This window comes from Frieseomelitta varia, unplaced genomic scaffold (assembly GCF_011392965.1).
Source record: "Frieseomelitta varia isolate USP_RPSP 00005682 unplaced genomic scaffold, Fvar_1.2 scaffold_317, whole genome shotgun sequence".
NCBI classification, from domain to species: domain Eukaryota; kingdom Metazoa; phylum Arthropoda; class Insecta; order Hymenoptera; family Apidae; genus Frieseomelitta; species Frieseomelitta varia.
In genome coordinates, this window is record NW_025110054.1 from 495,035 (window position 1) to 502,260 (window position 7,226).

The window sequence follows — 7,226 nt, forward strand, 5'->3', positions numbered from 1 at the left end:
AAAAAAAAAAAAAAAAAAAAAAAAAAAAAAAAAGTGCGATAGGAAAACACAAAATACTCGTGAAACACGGCGTTGACATTTTTTTTTTTCCCCAACGATCGCAACGTGTTTTTTTTTTTCTTCAAACACCTGAAACTGACGGGGCTACCTGTAACGAAAATCGCGCTGCAAAAGACGCGGCGGCGCCGGGCCGAAAATCAGATTTGCCCGGGGCCAAGAAGGAAACGAAATTGATGTCCCCGGGGCTGCAACCCCCGGGGTCGCCAGGGGGGGGGAGGGTTAACTAAGTGAGCGAGTGACCCGCACTTTGTTCTCCCGCGGCCGGCAAGAATATATTGATAGTCAGCTCAAAACTCCATTACGACCGGGCCGACTATTCTCTCGTAAATACGAAAATGCTATCCCATTATTTACTGGTTAATTGGATTAATGAGACTCGTTATTTCGTAGAGGGCGCCGCGAGCCTTCCGGCGTCGCAGCTAGAGTAGAGAAGAGAATTAAGAGGAGTGTGAGAGAGAGAGAGAGAGAGAGAGAGAGGTCCTGGGGTCGGAGGTTCAGGGCAAAGGGTAAGACCGTCGCGTGGACAAATACGGTCTGCTACGACGTACACATTCTCCTCTTGCCAACGTGGATGAACGAGCAAACGAGTGGATACTGCGAGGCGAAAATTTTGCAATCACACCGTTTCGTTTTCGCTCGGAATGCCTCATTCGCATATTTTTTTGTTCTTCGAGTCGTCGCTGATATTCTTCTCCTTCGTCGTGCGAGAGAAACATTTTAACCCTTTTTGTTCGTCATCTAACCAGCAATAACTCTTCTTTGCGCTGAAATGACGCAATTTTTGTTCCAAAATTGCAACATTTTCTCAGTTTTAAGTACTATTTCAAGTAAAACAAACTCTTAGGTAAAACAAATAATAAATTTATTACTTCTGAATAATTTTTATCCAGTGATATCGTAGCGACGAGTTCGAAAAGAAAGCGACGAATTATTGTATACGGTTTGGTCACTCGTTATGGTCCGCAATCAGTTGCCAGCGCAAATACTTATGGATATCTACAAGTAATGTCGTTCTCTGACACTGTAGGAAATTTTATTTTATTCAAAAGTTAATACAGCTTTAATCCGTAGTATAATTTAACAATAAACACACTAAATGTTAATGTATTTAACTAGAATATAGGTTATATTAGGCATAACATAGGTTATGTTATAATATATATTATAGCATATTATAAGTAAAATTATATATTTAAGTAAAACAAAATAGGCAAGACAAATGATAAATTTATTACTTCTCAATAATTTCTATCCAGTGTTATCATACTGATGAGTTCAAAAAGAAAGCGACGAATTATTGTATACGGTTTGGTCGCTCGTTATGGTCCGCAATCAGTTGCCAGCGCAACTGGTTAAATAAAATGACGTAGCATTGGAAATAATCATTCAAACGGTATTTAACACGAAACTTTGTTGATTATATCTTTCTAACTTGCGACGTCGTTTAAATTTGAAGCAATCGCCAACTAGTGCATTGCGAGTTTGCTAGAACAAGTATAATGATACATAGTTTAAATCTATCGTCTTTTGAACTTTCGTAAGAAGCAACGAGAAGTCTAGTTTACGTAAATTATTCCAACGAGTGTCGATTGACTCAAAGGACGGTCTTCAGAAATTTCTTCTTTTGAAATTCTTTTGTTCTTCCTGCGTCGTTATTAGAGCTTTCACTTAGGCCCCTGTTTAGATATTATACTCTTATATATCGCATCATACAACACCAATTGTGTATATTTATAATAATGATCAGCAAATTATAAAAAGAAATTTTTTTGGACGCTTCTACGCAGATTTTTTTTTAGAAACTTGTTACGTAGTCCTTAACGTAGCGAGTAAAAAAAAAAAAAAGGTTGAATCAATAAATAATCGAGTACAAGAGACGAAAAGTTCAACCCTGCCGGCATTACCCTCAACTCGATTAAAAGCAAATTGTTCGCCGCTAAATGCGTCGAGAACAAATAAAGGCTCTTATTGTGATTTAATTCTAGTCTAGTTTAGCTCATCTATGTTTAATTCTCACTCCGTGTCCCCATTTGAGTTCTATTAGCAGTCCGCTCGTGACTTAATTCCGTTCCAATTTACATTTATTCGCGGTTTCGTCCCTTTCTTACCGGTATCACAAATATTAACTGCCCGACGTCGTTAAGCCGTAAAAGTAACAAGCGTTTGACATTTGCACACGTAGATAGAGCTTTGTACAATTGGTCAAGGATAAAAATAAATTCGCGATAAGAGCCGTTTCTTTTTTCACAGTCGCTGGTCTGCCAGTGGAAATGAAAACTGCAACAGCAGCCTGCACGACTTCAATTAATTATTCTTACAAGTAAGACTCGGTTCGCGGATTTGGATCATTCGCGCGATATCGCCGCGATAAATCAAAGATTCCGGCTACAGGATTTTACTTCTGAGGCTGCGGCCGCAGCGATTCCATTAATCAGCCCGTCGCCCGTCACTCCCATATTATATGGAATAAAATTAATGAGATACACAGAAACGCACTCGACTTCCGGGCTCGCAGTTCCGGCAGACCGGGACACCCTTTGCTTTGAGCGGTTAATGCCGAGAGAGTGAGAGAGAAAGAGCGGGTGTTGAATGGAGGCGGCACGGTTCTCCGCGCGCCGATGAATTTCAATTGCTTATGGCAGTCATTCGTTACTTATCGCGATCGTATTCCCACTTCGAAAATCCCCCTCCTCGTTCAGGTTCGCGCGAGACACAGAGTTTTACAATCTCGTGCCTCGATACCAACCAACGAACGAATCTAAAAAAAAAAAACACACACACACACACGCACAGTCGTCCCGTGCTAATCGTACCTTAATTAATCGAGTTTCCACGTTGCACTCCGGAGAGAAAGAAAAACCGAATCCGAAAAAGGAACAGCCTAATCTTCCTCTCTTGCCTCGTCGTGGCAGCCTTCTCTCCCGCAAGCACGAGGCAGGGAGAGAACCTGCTAAAGCAACGAACCGTGAAACCCGAAGGCTCCTGGCGGTAATAAGAATTTCTCGAAGCTCCTTATCTCGAACAAAAATCGAGGGGATGCAAAAACTAAAAGCAGCCCGGGTTCCCGCTTTTACTCGGACCATCCGGTAGAACGGTGATGGCGGAGCAGGCAAAGAACAGAGAGAGAGAGAGAGAGAGAGAGAGAGAGAAGCGTCCCATCCCCGGAAACTCATCAAAGACAACTAATCCTCGCGACGGTGGCAGGTTGGACGGCGGCGGAGGGTCGTCGTAGCCAGGCGTAAGAGGACGTTGACTATACGTGGGTATATAGTGTACGTGGACGCGTACACGAAAGGGCGCAAGGAAGAACCTCTCCCCTCCTTCGTCATCGGCACGCACGTGACCACCGGCCACAAGCAGCACATATACGGAAGGGTGGAAAGAGGAGAGGAGAAGAGGAGTAGTAGTGAGTCGTGGCACAGAGAGAGGAAGAGGAGCAGGAGGAGGAGGCTTTCGGAGGGATTGAAAAGAGAGGGATGTGACGCGCGAGAGAACGAAGGGTCGCCGCGGGGTGGCAGAGAGGGATGGAAGAGGGTTTCGCAGACTAGGAGCTTGCTGCTCCCCGGCGGCTGCTGCTGCTGCTGCTGCTGCTGCCGTTACCGCTGCTGCTACTGCTATCGCTGCTACTGCTACTGCTATTGCTGGTACTGGTACTGGTGCTGGTGGTGTCCAGGGAGGGCCGAGAGGGTGTAAAGATGGCGGCCAGGGAGGGGGAGAGAGAGAGAAAGGCCGCGCGTCGGTTATGATAAGGCGATGCTTTAATGACAGCGCGTTTCTATGGCAACGGGCGTGTAGGGGCCGGCCGCCGCGACGCCCGGCGTCGGTCAGCACCAGGGTGGAGGGTGCATTGAGCGGCCAGCCGCCATACTAGTGGACACACAGCCTCGATTCTCAGGGATGAATTTCTGTGTGCGCGTGCTATTCTCACCCCCTCAGTTACCCTGCCACCCTTCGCCGATGTATACGTGCTCTTATTCTCTCTTCCTCGCCCTCTTCTCTGCCTCCTCAGCCGCCGTCTGCTGTGCTCCTCCTCGACCCTCTTTCTGCACCCCCTCGGCGTATATATACCCCCGAACACCCTCCCCCCCTTCCCTCCCTCCCGCCGCCGCCGCCGCCTCGCGCCACCTCTCACCTCCTCCTCATCCTCCTTCTCATCCTCCTCGTACCCTTCGCAGCACCGGCTGCCACAGCAGGGCCGCAACAATGCTGCGTTATCTGAAAACTGGACCGAGCGAGACGAGTCTCGCGCGTTTTGAACGGAGCGAAAGACTTATTCCCGCGAATCCATTGCCACGTCTTTCGATCTACGATCGTATGCACGCTCGTATCCACGAATGCTACGATTTATCGTACAAACTCGATTTTATTCGAAACCGAACCCTGTCTTTTCACTGCGAAAATAATCTCTGTGTGTGTGTGTGTGCCGTCAATGGTACGAAACGTGCAATTCGAAGAGGAATCATTTGCCTATCTCCCCTCTTCGTTTCAACTTCTCAATTACCGAACGAACGCCGAAGCAATTTCGCGCACGCCTCCGGCTGACCGGATGCGGTGTCTTAATTTCAATTTGCGCGGTCGGGTGGTGCAAACACCGGCAAACACGATGTACATAAGGATTTCCCAAGTTATTAAGCGGCTTCAGAAGTTTCCCCGTAAGGTTCGGATTCCCACAATTAAATGAACCGTAGGGACCCCGGCTGCGTGCGAGGAAGCAGCGGGACTGCTCACCTGCCGGAATTGCTCGGGTACAAGGTCGCCTTTCAACGGGGGAACATTTTAGAGGAACATCAAAGAATCTTTAATCGCTCGTCCGCCCGGCCGCGCGCGATCCCCTCGGCGCCATCTCTCGGTGAATGCCCGCGATAATCGGGTTGCCCTCCCCCAGGCGGAAATTTCCAAGGGGGAGAAGCTCGCGACGCCAAAGTCAATTCCGATATTAAAAGCCGCCAGCTGGGAATCGTTTGATAACCACCCACGTTCCCACATTCTCGTCGCGACGTCCCCGATACGCTTCCGCAAGTTCTACGCGAGCCAGAGTGTCAGTCTGAAACTTTCGACGCTTTTCTCTCGTCGATGATCCACGCAGTTCCCGCCAGTTCCCCCCCCCCCCCCCCCCCCCCTGTTGTCAGTCGAAGAAGCGCGAAGAAACGAATCTTTCGACACTCGGACGTTCGGACCGCCGCGAACTTCGAATCGAGGGTAGCGGCGAGAAATTGAGAAAAGAGGCTCAGAGTTGGAAAATCTGTCGAAAACCGGGGAACAGAGAAATCAGTGGCAGCCTGGGCAGAGAGAGCAGCAAGGGCAGGGACAGATAGAGCGGACGATCGGAGAATTTCGAAGGGGTGCCCAAGCCGATTGCCGCGGACAAACCGAGCATCAAGTATCCGGGAACACACACGGGGGATGTTTAGGGGAACGCAAACATACCGTGTCTCTGCATTATGGATGCAACGGAGTGGACCACCGCCGCCACCCCGAGTCCTCCCAAACGGCCACCCCCTCCCTCCCTCCCGCCCTGTCGGTCGTGTACACCGTGTGTGCGAGATGGTTGGCTGGAGCTACGCTGCCGCTCGCATTTATTTATAATCAAATTCCGTGTATACCGGCGACCGATGCCCGACTGAATTTCTATCCCCCCGAATGTGTACACGCGCGCGCGCGCGAGCGCACAACCCTCTCTCACGTACACAGAGACACCGAAGAGAGAGAGAGAGAGAGAGAGAGAGAGAGAGAGAGAGAGAGAGAGAGAGAGATCGAAAAATGAAACTGTACTCTGTCCGACAGAGGCAAACGAAAGACGAATACAAGAGGGTTCAGACAGAGATGGAGGGAAAGAGAAGGATGTACATATGTACGTGTATGACACAGAGCGAGAGAGAAAGAGGGTACGAGCACAAACAAACGCGTACAAATACGTGTACATCCTCCCGATCGAGGATAGATTCTGCCGTCCAGCCCCAGCAGCCGTCGTATGGGTGGCGACGAGGAGGAGGCGGTGGAGGAGGAGGAGGAGGCAGAGGCGGAGGGGAAGAGCGCGGATTCGCTCGGCGGTCAATTTAAAAATCAATATTGACCGAGGAGCAGCCAATCCTTTATTTATCGACGCGGATTGTTGGCTGAAGAGACGCGGCAAGGAGATTGCTCACCCCTCGCCCCACCACCCGCTACCCCATACCGGTTGCCATGTTGCTCCAAACGCGTCCTGAATAATGCGGTCATTCTTGTTACAGCTCGAGAACGAAAGACGACCGTGCTGCTTTTGCAATAACAATCGTGACTGGGTTCCTTTTCCGTTTTCCTCTGCTATTCCCGCATAGTCGCTGCTCGCTCCCATCTGCCCACCAGGATCCGAATTCGCTTCCAACGTTTAGTCGTCGATCCATTTGCCCCAGACCTGGTTTATCCTTTCGTCGTGGCTCGTCACGCGAAATAACAGCCTCTCGCGAGGACATTTTTGCGAGAAATCTTCTTTATTAACCTTTTTATGCCGCGATGATGTGCAATGCACGTCGACAACTTTCCTTGTCCCAAAGTCGCTTCTCAGCTTCGAGTATATACAGTCATATAAATACATGTCCTATCTGTCTTCGTTTATGAGATATAAGGAATTTTATAAACAGAGCAAACTCTCTGTCCAGCTTCTCTTTCCACAGACCGCAATAGTTCGTAAGCAAGAATTCGCACTGTTTACAAATAATATTTACTTGATATCTTTCGTTTTTTGTACTCGATATCCGGCAAATGTGTGAACGTGAAGAGAGTTTTGTATCTACCAAGTATGGTACTCTATATAATATAAGATATAATATTATATATTATCTACAATATTATACTCTATATAATATAATACGTAATATCTATAATATGATACTATACAGGGTGTTTCGTAACTTGTGGGACCCACTTCGGGAGCTGATTGTACGCCTAAAAATAATCAAAAAAAATATAAACATATCTGTCTTCGTTTATTAGATATAATGAACTTTATAAACAGAGCAAATTCTGTCCGGCCTCTCTTTCCACCGCAATAGTTCGTAAGCAAGAATTCGCACTGTTTAGAAATAATATTTACTTGATATCTTTCGTTTTTTGTACTCGATTCCGGCAAATGTGTGAACGTGAAGAGAGTTTTGTATCTACCAAGTATGGTACTCTATATAATATAA